This window comes from Rhinolophus sinicus, linkage group LG01 (assembly GCF_036562045.2).
Source record: "Rhinolophus sinicus isolate RSC01 linkage group LG01, ASM3656204v1, whole genome shotgun sequence".
Classification (NCBI taxonomy): domain Eukaryota; kingdom Metazoa; phylum Chordata; class Mammalia; order Chiroptera; family Rhinolophidae; genus Rhinolophus; species Rhinolophus sinicus.
Genome location: NC_133751.1, coordinates 43354143 through 43371929, shown reverse-complemented (window position 1 = coordinate 43371929; position 17787 = coordinate 43354143). Strand labels below are relative to the sequence as shown.

The following is a 17787-nucleotide window of genomic DNA, read 5'->3' as shown; positions in this document are numbered from 1 at the left end:
GCATTTTTACCATTTGAAATATTTCCTATGCTTATCATTTTGGTAGTTTAGAGTAATCTTCCTTCATATAGGTGATTTATGAACACACTCTTCCTGGACATAAATTTATACATGGTACATAATCCCCAAAGAAGTTTATTTGTGCTAAGAAACTCCTCTTTTTGTTTTAGGAGATTTTAGGAGCTATCAGCCACACACACCATATAGTAAATTAGATTAATCATATACTTTTCTTTTCAACACCTAGATTAAAGCATCTAATTGGAGGGGGAGTGAGAGAAGAGGATATTTTCCCACATGGTGCACTGAGGATGAAGCAGGTTTAGATGGGCTGATCCAAGAGCTATGTTTAATGCAGACTGGGGGAAGTGGAAAGATACTGATTTTCCAGCGGAATAAAAGAGCACTTTCTGCTGTGCCTTTCTCCTATCTTAAATTTTTTTCCATTATTATTAATCCATTGACATCCTTCTTATCATCAAGACTCAGTTCAAATTTCACCGGCTCCAAGATACTTTCTCTAGCCCCCACCTCTCAATTACAATTATGAATTCCTTTATTACCTTACTGTGCATTACAGATACTTCCGTGTAAATCATATACTCTTCTTCCTTGCATTACAAGTGGTTGTTTAACTATCCATCTCCCACACCAGAATGTGAGCTATTTGTGGAGAAGGAATGTTTTTTTCTTCCTCTACTTTTTTTAATACTCCAAAGTCTAGGGCATTGCATTTCACAACTCCTAAATAAATGTTTTTGACTAGCTAATGGAAGGAAAGACCTTAAAAGGCAACAGGGATGCCAAAGCAGGCATAGTCTGTTTCATAGTTTTATCTAGCTTGGGGGTGAGAGGTGGTCTTGTGGAGCATAGTTGTAAAGACAGGAAGGAGGAGAGGGAAAAGGCAAAGGAAAGGGAAGGCTACTGAATTTATAAAATATGCCAGGTATTATACTATCAATCCTGAAAGGACACCTGCAGTAGGCTGAAAAATGATACCCCAAAACATATGCACGTCCTAATCCCTGGACCTATAGATATTACCTTATTTGGAAATAGGGTCTTTGAAGATGTGACTAAATTAAGGATTTTGAGATGACAAGATTATTCTGGATTATCTGGGCGGGCCCTAAATGCAATCACATGTATCTTTATAAGGGAGAAGAGGCGGGAGACTATACAGATAAAAAGAGAGAAGCAAGTATGAAGATAGAGACAGAAATTAGAGTGATATGGCCAAAAGCAATGGAATGCCAACAGACCTAAGAAGCTGGAAGAGGCAAGGAATGATTCTTAGTCTCTGGAGGGTGGGTGGTCCTGCCAACACCTTTGGCAGGATTTCAGCCTAATGATACTGATTTTGGACTTCTGGACTCCAGAACGGTGAGAGAATAAATTTCTGGGTTTTCTTAAGCCACCAAGTTTGTTGTAATTTGTTACAACAGCCACAGGAAACTAATACAACAACACCTCTAGTGTCTTCATTCATTAAGGAAGAGAAAATCGAAGTTAAGAAAGGATCCACAACTTAGCCAAATTCATGTGGATAATTATTGGCAGAGCTGGGAATCAAACCCAAGCCTGACTAAGTTCAAAGCTGCCTAGATAGTTATTTCTCATCTAGCATGTGTGGAACCAAACTTTCTCCAAACTACATTCTGTTTTATTGAATCAATGTTGGCACTATTTATGGGCTGAGACACTGCAACTGGTTGCATCCTACAGCAAAATAGAAACAGAAATTTCAATTAGTTGACTAACTAATTTAGGTAGACCTGTAGACCTCTCTTATAATTACACCCCAACATACGAAATTACATAAATAACTTTTTTTAGGAAAATGTAATTGTAGATATCCAACCAGTGACCTTGTCTGTTCTGCTTCTATCAGTCCATAGTTCTTCATAAATAACAAGTGAGAAATGGCAGGTTTCTTTCAGCCTCTGTTGAAAGGTGACTTGATCATCTATTAAGCATTCATTAACAAGTATCTACTAAGATCATACAATGTGCCAGGACCTGTTTTATATGTTTGAAATGTATTACCTTATTAATAAGCTAGAAATACCTACATTTTTTGTATTTACATTTTAGTCAGGAATAAAAAAGGCAAAACAAAACAACCATAAAACAAGATACATATGTAATATATGCAGTGTTAGATTTTGAAAAGTACTAAGGAGAAAAATAAAGCAAAGGAAAAGGAAAAATTGTAGGAGTCAGGATGGAGGGTGGTTGTGTAAAATGGCCAAGGACCAAGTACCTGAAGGAGACAAGAGAATGAGCTATGGGGATGTGTTGGGGGAACAGCAGTCCGGGCAGATGGATGAGTGGATTTGAAGATGCTAAGGAGAGAAAAGGAGACCAGTAGGGCATGAGATACCAAGAGCAATGGACCTTGTGAGGCCATTGAAAGGCCTTTAGATTTTATTCTGAGTGAGACTGAAAGCCTTTGGAGGGTTTTGAGTTGACATATTCTGGTTTACATTTCAAAAACATCACTTAGAGGATCTTGTGAAAAATAGACTTTGCCAAAGCAAGTTGGTTATGGGGAAGGTCATAATTGTACACAGTTATAGAAAAAAAGGCATATTATCAGATTTACTTTTTATCTTGAATTTAACTCACCATTAATTAAGTCTCTCAGAGACACTGACAATTCCACATACTACACTCTACTTTTGCCCTTTTTTATTTTTATAATGAAATTCAGAACAAATGATCTACATACTTAAATGTCTTGCTGCAATATCGAGCCTCTCTATCTACAGGGAAGGAAAACAAAGAAAAGTAATTTTTTAAAAAGCTGGCCTTTTGCTAATGCCTCAGATTCTCTATAGCCTAAGCCAACAAGAACAACTTTGAGTTTGTTTTATTTACAGTTCTGGGAATCGTTTAAAAAGTATGAAATACAAGGCTCACTTTCTCTGTTTCACCAAGGACCCTTACACTAAATGGATTTGTAATTTATAATTTCCCTTACATGTAAATATTTAAAAACCTAGAGTTTAATTAAATATGAGAATTATTTTAATACATGGTATGAATTCTCCATGTATGGAAAGTGAGACAGGGAACAAAGAAGTGTAAAAGAAAGACCGAGAATATTGAGGAGATTGAAGAGAGGGGGATAGAAAAAGAAGGGCAGGAAATGGATTCAAGATTCCAAAGTGCTCTATTTCATGTAATTTATATATGATTTCAGAAGAAATCAATTACGTGGTTTATATTCCATAAACTCCATCACCTCTACTTGGTAGCAGCTTCATCAATTACAGACACAGTACCCTGCAATTTCTAAACAATCAAGTATATATATATAACGTGCACAACCTATCCAATTTTAGTGACAGGAATGTCTCAGGAGGTTTGGAAATCATTTGGGGACATATTTTAAAATCAAGATGACAACTTTAAAACATCCTGGAACATCAAAAAAAGACAGAAATGTAGCTAAATTTTGTTATACTAACGAAAGTAATAGTTCAAGCTTAAAGAGTGGTAATTCTGCTCCTAGGCATTGTTCTTAGCTCTTTGCATTTCTTTACACATGTAATTACCTCAATAACTCATAACATTTAATTGCCTTATTATTCCTTGAAGTAGGTATCATTATTGTTCCCGTTTCACAGATAAGGAAACTGAAACTCTGCCAGGTTAAATGATATGCTCGAAGTCACAAAATTAGTATGTTGGGAAGCCAGGATTTGAACCCAGATAAGGTACCTGGGTTGTGCTATTAACTTTTGTGAGGACTGCATTATTTATAGTGTGCCAGATGTTAAGCAAAATGTTGAATATTTTGTCAGATCATATCAAGTTATTTTCATATTGAGACTTCAAGTACCTTCCGACTAGATTTTATCCCATCTTCTTGTTCTCAATATGGCAAAACACCACAAACAACATTCTTAGGACAGTGCTTCTCATTTAAGAGGAGAACATGAGAAGTTACTTCATGAACAGATAAACAGAATAATAAGGAAATTCTTCAAACTCAGTTTAATATCTCCCTTATAGCCCAAGTCAGTTTGATTTCACCTTGTGAGAAGGAGCTTCTGGCTCTTTCATCTGTGTCAGATTCTGCAACTTTAGAAGAGCTTATTGAAATAAAGATTCCAAAATGCCCTTATAGAAAAATAAGGTATTTTGTGTGTGTTTTTTTAACTGAGAGTATAAGTTTTTGAATAATCTGTTGTTTATATTTTAAAACTGTACTTTCTTTTCTACATTTGAAACAAAGCATTTGCCATTTTGGGAATTTTGCATTGCCATTTTTGTCTCATTTTTCTCTGACAGCCTTGCTGGCATTGTTACTTTCTACATTGCCTTCATTTTTCATGAATACTTGCTGTACGTATTCTAAGAGGCCAGGAAACAAACTTGAAAGGACAAATGTTAAATAAAAAAAAATAAAAAAAGAAGGAGTTGATTCTAGTAAACAGTCACAAGCTCTGTCATTGGCTAATGATAATAGTGCTGGGATTCCCCAGTGGAGTCACGTGTTTTATTGGACCCTGTGGGGAAGAGTTGATCTGCAGGCAACAGAAAGTTCAAGGTGTCAACAACTGAGAGCTTCAACTTGTGAAACAGACTCCAAATTTAGAAAATGATTTGATGCTTTTTGACTCTTAAGTTGTATTTTTATAGACATGAGGGTTTTGATATGAATAAAACATCAAACACATGAAACCTACAAAGAGGAATGTGTGGAGAGTCTTTTATTCCTACACTAGTTGAAATGCTTTGGGATAACAGTGAGAAAAATGGCAAAATGTTCAATATTTTGCTTAACATCTGGCACACTGTAAATAATGCAGTTCTCACAAAGTTAAGAGCACAACCACTAGTGGCACATTATCTGGGTTCAAATCCTGGCTTCCCAACTTACTAGTTTTGCGACTTTGAGCAAGTCCTTTAACCTGGCAAAGTTCCAGTTTCCTTATCTGTGGAATGGGAACAATAATGATACCTACCTCAAAGAGTCATGTTACTGGACCAAAGTCCATGTGCCAGATGCTTCAAAAGGCCCAAACTAAAAGCATCAGGGTTTGGAGTAAGGAAAGGTTTATTGATCTAGAAGGTGCCATCTGAGAAGACGGGAGACCCAGTGATTCCTCAAGTCCATTTTAAGAAAGCACAGCGTTCAGGCTTCTTTTATGTCAAGGGAAAGGGAAATGGGAGGGGCAAGAGTTTATTGAGGACCACAGACATCTGAGCGCCAGCAGGGGTCCGAGGAAGATTGCAGAATTATTTTGTTCTTAGTCCATTGACTCTAGTTGATAAGAATCCATTCATAAGGTTCCTGTGAATCTCTGATAAACAATCATTATTTTTGCATATACTTCTCTTATCTCCTTGGGAAACACACCTTCTGGTAAGGGCCGTTTTTCCAAAAACTCAAGCCACAAGCAAAATTCCTCTATATGCAAGCATATCTATATGCAAGAAGCTATTTACTTGAAGGCCATGGGAACAAAGCAGGCTTGAATAAGATGGAGTCAGTCTGAGCATTTCACTCTGTTATAGTTATAAGACAATGAGTTACTGAGGCAATTAAATAGGTAAAGAAAGGGAAAAAGCTAAGAACAATGCCTAGGCACAGAATGAGTACCCTTTAAGCATGAACTAGTTTCGTTAGGTATAAGGAATTTTAGCTCAATTTGTGTCTTTTTGATGGTCAAAGTTATGGCCTTACAAAATTACAAAAGTAATTCAATGAAAAACATATAGTATTTTCAACAAATAGTATTAGAATTGGACATCCATAGGCAAAAATAATAAAAATAAAAATAAATCCCACTGAAGCCTCATACTTTATACAAAAAAATAACTCAAAATGAGTCACAGGAAAATGTAAAATGTTAAACTACAAAACTTTTCAGAAAAAAAATCAGAAAATCTTCAGGATCTAGAGCTACACAAAGAGTTCATGGACTTGAACCATTAAAAAATTACTAGGTTTGTGCAAAAGTAATTGTGATTTAAAAGGTTAAATATAATTGCAAAAACTGCAATTATTTTTGCACCAACCTAATAATAATTTGAATCTCAACAAAATTTAAAAACATGCGAACTCCAAAAGACTCTGTTAAGAACATGAAAACTTACACTACCGACTGTGGAAAAATGTTTTCATATTATATATTTGACAGACAATTAGTAACTGGAATATATAAAGAATTCTCAAAATTCAGCAGTATAAAAACCCAAATAATCCAATTAAAAAGTGGGCAAAAAAAAACATGAATAAACATTTCACCAAAGTGGTTATACATACGAGTATGACATTCACATAAGCAGAACATATGTTCAACCTCATTAGCCATTAGAAAAAAAATGCAGACTAAAACCCCACTGAGATATCACTATATAACTATTAGAATGGTTAAAATAAAAACTAGTAACAGCAGCAAATGCAGGTGGGAATATAAAATGGCATGGTCACCTTGGAAAACATTTTGGCAGTTTCTTAATAACTGCTATACAACTTAACAATTCCACTCCTGGGCATTTATAAGAAATGAAACTTATGTTCATGTAAAAACCTGCATGTGAATATTCATAACAACTTTATTCATAATAGACAAGGACTGTACACAACCCAGCTGTCCTTCAATGGGTGCCTGGTTATACAAACTGTGACACAAACATGCCACAGAATATTAGCAAAAAAAAAGAGCAAACAATTAATAGACACATTAACTGGAGGAATCTCCAGGGACTAGGCTGAGTGCAAAACATCAATATCAAAAGATCACATACTGTTTCACTTAGCATAATAATCTCAAGATCCATCCATGATGTCGCAAATGGCACTACTTCATCTTTTCTTATGGCAGAATAGTATTCCTTTTTGTATATATACCACATCTTCTTTATCCAATCATCTATCAAAGGACACTTTAGTTGTTTCCATGTCTTGGTCACCATAAATAAAGCTGCAATGAACACTGGAGCACATACATCTTTACGGATAAATGTTTTCAGATTTTTTTGGGAGATACCCAGGAGAGGGATTGGTGAAACAAAAACTCATAGACACAGACAACAGTTTAGTGGTTACCAGAGGGCAAGGGGGGTGGGGGGTGGGAGGTGAGGGTAAAAGGGATCAAATATATGGTGATGGAAGGAGAACTGACACTGGGTGGTGAATACACAATGGGATTTATAGATGATGTATTCCAGAATTGTACACTTGAAACCTATGTAACTTTACTAACCATTGTCACCGCAATAAACTTTAATTTAAAAAAAAATCACATACTGTATGATTCAATTTACATAACTTTTGAAATCACAAAATTTTAGAAATGGATAACAAATTAGTAGTTGACAGGGGTCAGGGACAAGGAGAAAAGAGTTGATAAGTGTGGCTATAAAAGTGCAACAGAGGGATCCTTGTGGTGATGAAACTCTTCCATATCTTGACTGTATCAATATCAAGATCCTGATTGTGATATTGTAGCATAGTTTTGCAAGATATTACCATTTGGGGACACAAGTAAAGGGTGGTACCTCTATATTATTTCTTACAACTGCAAGCAAATCTATAATTACCTCAAAATAGAAAAGTTAATTTTAGAAAGAGTTATGGAGCTCAAAGATTCCAAAAAAAAAAAGAAAGCAAAACTTCAACACTACCTAATCAGAACTGTAATTGGACCCATTCCAACAGAAAACATAGCCTATTTTTTGAGACTATGAGATGATTTTTTTTTCTCAATCATTTGGTAGTCTCTCCTTATCAAGAAAGTCTTCCTTACCCTCATCTAAATAGCTCATGCTCTATCAGTTTATTTGCTCTGAACCTAGTGATAGAGAAAAGATCACCATCCTTAGACTATGACTCCTCAATAAGAAATGATGTTTTAAAACAGAAATAATTTAATTATTGCTTTTCAACTGATATTTCATGAGCTGAATATCTAACCCATCTGTTCAAATGACAGTGTTTCATAATCTCTTTAGTTTCCTTGGTCTTGGAAAGAGAAAACAAACCAATCAAAAGCCTGGCTACTCATTTTTAGCTGTTCTTTATTTAATGAACGGTGATGAGCCACCTTTCCTTTGTCAGTATTTCTATTTCTTTTGTAGGACTTGAGAACTGGGGAATATTTTGGTGCTAATTGTATTGATAGAATATTTCTATTTTGGAGGAGAATATTCATTGTGGAGCAAACACATGCCTTAACTTTCTGGGTTTTTGCCGAAACCTTTCTTTCTTTCCCAAGGCTTAAAGAGTCATTTGCCATTACAAAAGAGAAATGACTGGGCCTGGAGCCATCCTTAAATTGAAGACTGCATTATTATTAGGTGGGACATCCTGGCACCGACCCTGTTGTCACTAGGGTGTGTGACCATCAGGGTCCAACTGTTTGCAGAACTCATCTTGTCTCGATGAGTTAGATCATATTTCCTTCTTGAGAGGAGGCTAACACAGCTAGTCCCAGGAAGGCAAATATGAATCTCCTAAAACCCCTTTGGTCCCTAATAAAATTTACTCAACTCATCTTTGAAGCCATGTGCTATTCTCTCAAATACAATCAACCTTTATCAATTAGAGGGAAATTAATTTGAGGGCTTTTATGATAGAAAAAAAATGCATGTAAACATGCCATTTACCTGTAAAAAGCTTTTTTTCTGGTTGTCAAAGTTATTTGCCTCTGCTTTTCCTTCATAAAAACAAAACAAAACAACAACCACAATAAAAATCTTGTTTTCTTGATTTTATTGATGACAGTTAGTTACAATTGTGCAGCATCTCAATGAGAAGACAGAATCACAATGAACGTTTTGATCTAACATGAAAGAGTTGGTATGATTTCATTGCTGCTGTTTTTTAAGATAGGGAATATATATATATATATATATATATATATATATATATATTTTTTTTTTTTTTTTTTTTTTTTTTTTTCCCCTTAGACTGAGAGCTAAAAATGGAACCAGGGACTGATTTGTGACAATATAGAAGTCTAGCCTAGGACACGCGCCTTTAATGTCTATTACAAAAGAACAGCCTTTTCTCTATGCCGTCAGCATGATCTTAAATTAGCATGACCTTCTATTGGTTGTCTCTCATTCCCACAAACTGGATACAAGAAATAACAAAGTATGCTTGGTCTTCAGCGTCACCATGATTCTTTTGGGGGGCCTATCTTGAAAACAAAATGAAACAATGAATGAGTGTCATAGTGCTTTGTAAACTGTCAAGTGTTATACAAACAAAAATTGCTTTTGTGTTGTCAGAACAAAATAGTGTTAAATATCAGTAAGAGCAAAATTTGCATGTTTTCTCTAATAGAAAATGAGTCCTTTGAAAACAAAGACTTTTGCCATTGTGTTTACCTTTGTAATTTCCCTTCCTGATAACCACCTCAGTCTTCTGATCCCTCTCCAACTTAGTGTTCAATATGCAAATGATGATTTTTGGATGGTTGCTTGAATGAATTCTGGCAAACAGAAAGATGAGGTGAGGGCCTGGGAGCAGCAGCAAGCTTTGTGCCTGTGGAACTTCTCCATTCCACTGTGAATTTGAACGGAATCATCAGAGTACAGTACTCTCTCACTTGGGAACCATATAATAAAAAGCCTACCTGGATAAAGGCACTTGGTAAGGGCACATATTATCTTATACGAATTGATCAGTTAAGTGGCCTTCATTCTTTCCTCTCATTTCTTAGGCGTTTTAAAATTATGAACAAAAGCATCTAAATGTATAAAATTGAAGCAGAACGTTTTAAATGAGATTTAACTCCCTTCGACAATCTCTCCTCAGTGGGGTGCTGTGCTTTGGAAATGAAACTACAGATAAGATGCAGACATTGCCCTGTAGACATGCATAGGGAAGTGCAGAGGAAATAATATGCAGAAAGTGTGGTAGGGACTGTGTAGGGAAAGAATGCTTAATATTGACTTTGCAGGTGAGGGTGCTTCTGGAAGTTTACTCAGGGAAAATGACATCTGATCTGAGCCTGAAAATGTATGTCAAATGCTGAGAGGCCAGGAGAACAATCGTACACTGTGGAAGACCATTCATCCCCAATCTCTCTTCCTTTCCGTGCAGGAAGAGAACAGAGTCTACAAAATGAGTCTCAGCTTCACTAAATTCTCCAAGAAGCAAGATATATTACCCAAGACATTAGAGAACTGCCCAGAGAGACCCTTGTACCAAATGCTAGGTCTCTCTTGTTCCTTTACAGTTTGAAGGATATCCAGTACACTGTGGTGAAAAAACATGAGAATTGGACTCAGATAACATTTGGGTTCAATCTCAGCTGTGCTACTTAAGCAAGTTATTTAACCTTTAAAACCTCCTTTTCTTTTTCATTAATATGAGAATTATAATGGTATCTCCCTCATTAGAATTTTGTTAGGATTAAATGGCATAATGCACAAAAAGAGCTTAACCTAATGCCTTGCTCACAGAAAGCACCTAATAAACATAACCTATTGTCATTACAAGAAATTTCACCCTCAGTTACCACACTTCTCTTCCCTGCACCCTCCAGTGTACAAGAAAACATAAAATTATCTATGCTAAGGCAAAATGTTTAATTTTTATGTTTTTTTATTTTTATTAAATGTATTGGGGTGACATTGGTTAGTAAAATTATATATGTTTTAGGTGTACAATTCTATAATACATCATCTACATATTGCATTGTATGTTCACCACCCAGAGTTAGTTCTTCTTCCATCACCATATATTTGACCCCCCTTTACTCTCTTCTATTATACCATCCTCCCTCCCCCCTTACCCTCTGGTAACCACTAAACTGTTGTCTATGAGTTTTTATTTCTTTGTTTGTCTTGTTCATTTGTTGCTTTCAGTTTTATATCCCACATATGAGTAAAATCATAGAGTTCTCAATTTTCTATCTGCCCTATTTCACTTAGCATGATAATCTCAAGATCCATCCATGTTGTTACAATGGCAGTATTTCATCTTTTTTTATGGCCGAGTAATGTTCTATTGTATTTATGTATCCAATCATCTATCAAAGGACACTTTGGTTGTTTCCATGTCTTGGCCACCATGAATAATGCTTTAAGTAACATTGGGGTACATATATCTTTACAGATTAATGTTTTCAGGTTTTGGGGGTAGATACACAGAAGAGTGATTGCTGGGTCCTATGGTAATTCTGTTCTTAATTTTTTGAGAAAACTCCATACTGTTTTCCATAGAGGCTGTACAGTTTACATTGCCACTAGCATTGTATTATATGAGGGTTCCTTTTCCCCCACAACCTCTCCTACACTTGTTATTACTTACCTTGTTGATAATAACCATTCTAAAAGTTGTGAGGTGGTATCTCATTGTGGTTTCGATATGCATTGGGAAAACTGGAAAGCCACATGCAACAGAATGAAACTAGACTGCTTTTTGTCCCCATATACCAAAATTAATTCAAAATGGATCAAAGATGAAAACATAAGACCTGAAAAACTTAATTGTATGGAAGAAAGCATAGGTATTAAACGTATGGACCTTGGGTTCAGAGAGGATATTATAAATTTGACCCCAAAAGCAAGGAAAATAAAAGCAAAAATAAATGAATGGGACTATATCAAACAAAAAAGCTTCCGCACAGCAAAAGAAACCATCAACAAAACAAAGAGGCCACCAACAGAATGGGAAAGATATTTGCAAACAACACCTCCAGTAAGGGGCTACTATCCAAAATATATAAAGAAGTCATACAACTCAACAATAACAACAACAACAAAACCCAAACAATCCAATCAAAAACTGGGCAGAGGACCTGAACAGACACTTCTCCAAGAAGACATACAAATGGTCAACAGATATATGAAAAACTGCTCAACTTCACTAGCTATTAGGGTGAATGTTTAATTTTAAAACATGGATTTGGCTTATGATTGTTAATAATAAGAAAACGTGATTTAAATGTACCAACATCCTCCATGAATGGATTCATGCTGAGAGCTAAATTGGGTATACAGTGTTCCATGCAGTGACTCTGGTCCCGCTCCTCACATAAGAACATAGGATATGGTGAGGCCAAAAAGGAACATTCACGGAGCCATAGATAGGGGGTTCATACCACTATATTCTCTCTGGTGGCTGGGTTGAAGATACAAAGGCAAACATCCACCAGTACCCCAACAAGGGGTCTTCCTGCACCCCAGTCTCACTGGCGGCCGGTCGAGTGGCACACAGGAAGTAGTATCCACACGGATGCGCAATCCTCCGTCCACTTTTCTGCCTGCCAACCAAGTAACAAACCAATGCAGCCATGGCAGTTATATCAGTGGCCAATGGCTAACTGGTTAGAGCTGATGGCCAACCAGTCACAGTCGATGGCCATCTACTACCCAAGCCAGCACCTTTCCACATGAGGCCGAGAGCCTGGAAACTGCCCTCTGGGACTCTGTTCCCACACAGTGCCTCCCTCACTGTCACAGAGCAAAGCCTACAGGGCTGCTTCTCCTTGCTCCCAGCAGCAGCGGCTATAGCGAGAGTTGATTTGCTGGACCTCACATGGCAGGGACCAGCTGGGATTACTGAGAAAACCATCAGGCATGGGAGGCTGACTGCTTAGACTTGAACAATCTGAAAAAGCTTGGACTCTACACCTGAAATGGGCTTTATTGTGCTGCTAGATTGTTAACTATTGAGTGTCATTTTGAAATATAAATTCTGTGCTCTTGGCTGACCTACTGATCTGATTATAATATGCTGTGTTTAATGGAAAAGTACAAAGGGAAAAGATGAAAATTTAAAGACTTACTAAAACTACAACAGCAGTTGATGACAACCCCAATTTCTGCATGCAAATGAATTCCTTTTGCCAAACATTAATGTTCCAATTTAACCCATTGCCCCAATTTTAAATATTATGTTTAATTAGATATATAATGTTCCTGCTATTATTCATGTGACTTTTTTTTTCTACCCAGAAACATATTTCTATTGGGGATTTCTCCTGTCTTTTCATTTGCTGATCTAAGTTATTTGCCTTTCTTTTTCATTTACATTTTTCCCGTTTTAGACTTTTTTGGGGTGGGGGTAGGGAGAAGTAGGATGTTTGAAAGGATATTAGGGAGGGTGGGGAGAAGTAGAGTGTTTGAAAGGATATTACACTAAGATTTCAATTTAGCATTAACAGGAAACAATTTTGCTGATACATCTTTAAGGCACGCACACGTGCGCGCACGCACACACACACTCACACAATCATTGCATAACAAAACAAAAATTAATGTCCCATGCATTGCACTAGGCATTGAGCTAGTAAAGATGAATATAATATGCTTCCTATCTTGATAGGATGGTCTTAATTTATAAAGCTTTGCTTTCAGTTCCTTTTGGTGAAAACATCCTGGGACTTTGTCTAGTTCCTTAATTTTAATGGAAGGTACCCACTGTTTTCTTCAATGGTCCAATCTCGCTGAGGACTAAAGAGTTAAGCATTTTCTGCTGATCCTTCCTGCAGAAAACTACCAATTACATGTGGAGAGTAATATCAGATTTAAATAATGGTGTGCAGTATTTCCATATTATATAAAATATTCCATGCATTTAATAACTTTTGCATTCTTTAATAGAGCTGTATAGCCTTTCCATGCAGCTTATTTGTAATAGCTTTTTCCTTTATAATTTCTTGATAAGCCATAGGCACTTTTATAACTTCAGTTGATTATACTGGTCTTAGCTTTGCTTCTGTTTTCTCTATCTCAAAATTGTTTAATCCCCTTCACCTGTAGGCCCCAGGCCTTAGGTTGAACCACCATTCATTCCAGCATGTTTGTGCCTGAGAGTAGTCCCTATAAAACACTAATACCGACAAAGCCCTCTAACCTGCTATTTGGAAAGATAAGTTTTCTTATTTCCCAGAGGTCCCATTGCAACCATATCCTTAAAGAATCCTTTTCTCTTGAAATTCAAAGAACTCTTTGCCTCCGACTCGGGAAAAGTGCCAATAACCATAGGAGAAACTCTATCTACTTTTGAAAAGCTACTTTCTATATAACAGTTAGCAAAGTGTTCTAAATCTATGAATTTTTAATCTCACTGCTCTGTTTCTTTTTGAGTACTATCCAATCTTACCTCACTTTTTATTTTCACCCATTAGATCACTCTAATTCTAAGAACCTTCTCAACAAACCCAATCTAACAACCCAACTTTAAATTCTCTTATCCAGGCTTCCTTAAATTCACACCTTATGCATATGTTAAAGAGAGAGAGAGAGAGACATAGTTTGCTTTATCTACTGCATTGATCCAGCAGATGTTCATATATGTAACTGGTGTGACCATGGTGTGCTCGTGGAAATTTTCCATCCCCAGTTTGAATGAAGCCAGGTCAGCATGATCTACTGGGGTCTATTAGGCATCTCTGAAAACTAGAGTACAAGGGCAGGTGGGAGGCCCTGAGAGAGCTCATTGTTAATCTCCCCACCCCCGCCCCCCGGTAGTCTAACTATAAATATACCTGGTGCCATAAAGAGTTCCTTGGAAGATGTAAATCGTGTCTTACAAATCCAAAAGGCTGATGTGAATAACAGTTCTTTGTGGAAGAAGATGTGGACAAGGAAAAACATGTACACTGGAAAATAAAAAGAAAACACCGTCTCTTTGCTTAGCCAAAGTAAAGACAATTTCTTTAAAGTTGATTCAAAAGTTGCACTTAAGGAAATGTCAATCTCATGATTTCCCCAGGCTCTCTGTGATTTTTACCGGTCACATTACAATGACTGGGGAACCCAGTTTTAGTACCTTAGATGTACTTCAAGTAATCTTACTTTTTATAACCATTTCTTTATAGGAAAAGTAAGCAAGTGTTTATGATGAGGACATACCATGAGAACTGGGGTGGCAGAAGATATTTTTTACCTGCTTTCTGTTAACAACTAACGATGAAACAAATTCCTTCTCAGGTTTAGTCTCCTTTCTAGATCAGTCCTTAAGTAGCCCATCTGCTTCCTCATGACCCACAGCTTTTTGACTCTGCCCTACAATACATCCTTCATTATTTGCTACTGCATTTCCTGTAACATAGCTTCCAGCTGCCCCCATAGAATCTTGTGAATCAATTTGGATCGAAAGTAACTTCATTTACTCCAGATAGATAGATAGATGATAGATAGATAGATAGATAGATAGATAGATAGATAGACAGACAGATAGATGATAAATACTCAAAAATTAGTCCTACTTCTATAATTTCTGATTAAGTCTAGTGCTGAAGAAAGTCCTGATACCTAAGAATCTCTAAAGGTAGCTCTAACATCTCAAGTCAAATTTGCAAAACTGCCCCCAAGAGGTAATTCTAATCTGGTTCAATGTCAAATATCCCCACTGACTAAGATGTCTTTCCTGATGGACTCTCCCATTGAACATAAAAGCCTCTTCTACCGTATTGAATATACAGAGGGTTATTTAATCCTTTCATATAATATGTGCTACCAATCTTTGCTATTATATTTCTATTTCCATCTCCAAGTAACAGCTATAGGTAATTACATTTATTCTTTCTGAAGGAGACTTGTGTGTAAGGTGATGATTATTCAAGCATCTGTTTCTCAAGCACGATGAGAAAGACTGTTATTTTTCAAATTGTGTATTTTACTTCCACTAATGTGTTTTCTTCTTTGTAATCAACTTCTGAAAGACTTCTAATGTGTTTTGCTTGTTAATTCTAATGGAAAGACAAGCAGGATTCAATGGCTGTGAATTAACTATTTAATGCCCAATGTGTACAATACTGCCAAGTTAAGAATTAGTTTAAAATTCCCCTCAAAGCATCATGTGTCTGATAGTTCTTACCTTTCCTTCTTCTTTCCCGCACACTTATAAGAAGAGGTATAAATATTATAATAAATATTAGTGATCTTTGCAGTGCTTGTTGACTAAAGAGAAAATAGTGATAGAAACCACTCCTCTTGATTAGTAAGCACTGCAATACATTTTCTGCAGTCATAGCCACTCTCACATGGTCTTTTCTGAGCACAGTTGCAACATCAGAGAGAATGAGAAGGACCTCCGAGTGTGACCAGGAAGTGTTCCATGAAGGCTGATTTTGTATACGCATCTGGGCTCTCTATACTCCTAATGTAAACCTCCACAGTGACCAGAAACCCCCATCAACTGGCATGATTAAAGGGATAAAAATGGTTAAGAGACTTTTGTTTTTAATGTTATAGTTTAACACCATTTCCATAAACTATGGTCCAGGAACCACTTGCATAGGAAAACCTTAAGTGACTGTGGAAAATTCAGATTCTTGAGGCCATCTCAGATCTAATAAATCCTAGTCTTTGTGGGTAGTCTCCTGAATTTTTGGCAGGCTTTGCAGGTGAGTCATAAAAATACTGAAGTTTAGAATTACTCTATGGGTGTGGTCAGTGAATAATACTATGTTTACTGAAGAAAGCTGGGCTTAGCACTTAGTAGATAGTGTTAATACATATTAATAGGCAATAATGATATTTGCAAATAGCATTAATTATGGGTTATTAGAAGATTAATAATCATTGGATGCAGTTAGAGGTAGAAAAGTGATTATGCAAAGTGCTTCTCAAACTTGGCTGTGCATACAGATCAGCTGGGGATCTTACTGAAATGAAGATCTGATTCAGTAGTTCTTGGATGTGACTTGAGATTCCACATTTCTAACAAGCTCCCAGGGGGTACTGGAGCTGCTGGTGTGTGGATCACAGTTTGAGTAGGAAGGATTAAGAAGGTTTAACAGAAGGTTTAAAGGAAAGTTCCCAAGAACCTCTGGTGAATAGTTACTTCAAATAACTATTTGAAGTATAAAAATACTATAAATAACTATTTGAAATATATATATATATATATATATATATATATATATATATATATATATATATATATATATATAAAGCATTTTCTTGAGCAGACTCCAACACTTCTAGTGGGAACCCAAAAAGTTATTGTTCAATTTGAGACTCAGAAAATATGCATATCTCTGGAAATGTTTTCTTAACCTACCTGTGTTCTGTTTAGCTTCCTTCCTGATGGGATCTGGGATGGGAGAGCTGTAAACATAAGCTGTTTTCCTTTCCAGAAGGGAGAATGAACCCGTTTCAAGAATGTCTCTATAAGTTACAGCATTTTATGGAGATGAATATAAGAGACAGTGTGTAAAATAATCCAGCAGGAATACAACTCCATGAAAATGGAGGGTAATAAATTGATGAGTTGACCAATATAAACTAAAATAATTCTTGGGGAATTGAACTTACATAAGAGGTATTCTGATAAGAACTACACAGGGACTTTTAAAAGTTAATCCCCAAACAGTAAAATGTAGCAAAGCATGAAAAAACTATACTTTGCTACATTTTACTGTTTATAAAATAAGGCTCAAGTATGTTTTCCTAAGATCACCCAGCTGGGAATGGCAGAACCAGGAATCCTATCTCTCTGAGTCTTAAGTCTCTAGTCATTCTATTATAATGAACTGCGTACCTTAAAAAAAAAAAAAAAGAAGAAGAAGAAATGTTCTCAGCATTATCAGATCTGTAGGCACTCACGTCATCCTTTTCATAGAGCATGCATTCTACATAGGGTTGGATATTGTCCCAAGGGTACAAATTAGTGCCTAGGAGGGAGTGAAAAAAAAATTTCATTATTACGCTGTTTGGAGGGCCATGGTGATAAACGGACAAATGTTATATCTATCGTATTAAAATATCACACAGGATGGCAGAAGTGTTTCAGAAAACAAAATTAAAAAGTCTTCTGGTGGGGTGGGAGGGCAAGAAGGGGAGTGTGATAATACAAAAAAG

The 17787-nt window shown here is 36.3% G+C and overlaps 1 long non-coding RNA gene across 5 annotated transcripts in view; it reads right to left on the bottom strand.

Moving 5' to 3' along the window:
• The window catches only part of LOC141570624 (uncharacterized), a 755563-nt gene that overhangs the window by 28845 nt on the left and 708931 nt on the right, over positions 1–17787 (bottom strand). The window contains exons 9-10 of one of the 5 annotated variants that reach the window (XR_012494841.1): positions 14466–14579; positions 10656–12236 (exon numbers count right to left, since the gene is read on the bottom strand). The exons of the other annotated variants lie outside the window; for them this stretch is intronic. This is a non-coding gene — a long non-coding RNA (uncharacterized LOC141570624). Of the gene's footprint in view, positions 1–10655; positions 12237–14465; positions 14580–17787 lie in introns of those variants that run through there. 5 annotated transcript variants of the gene reach the window in all.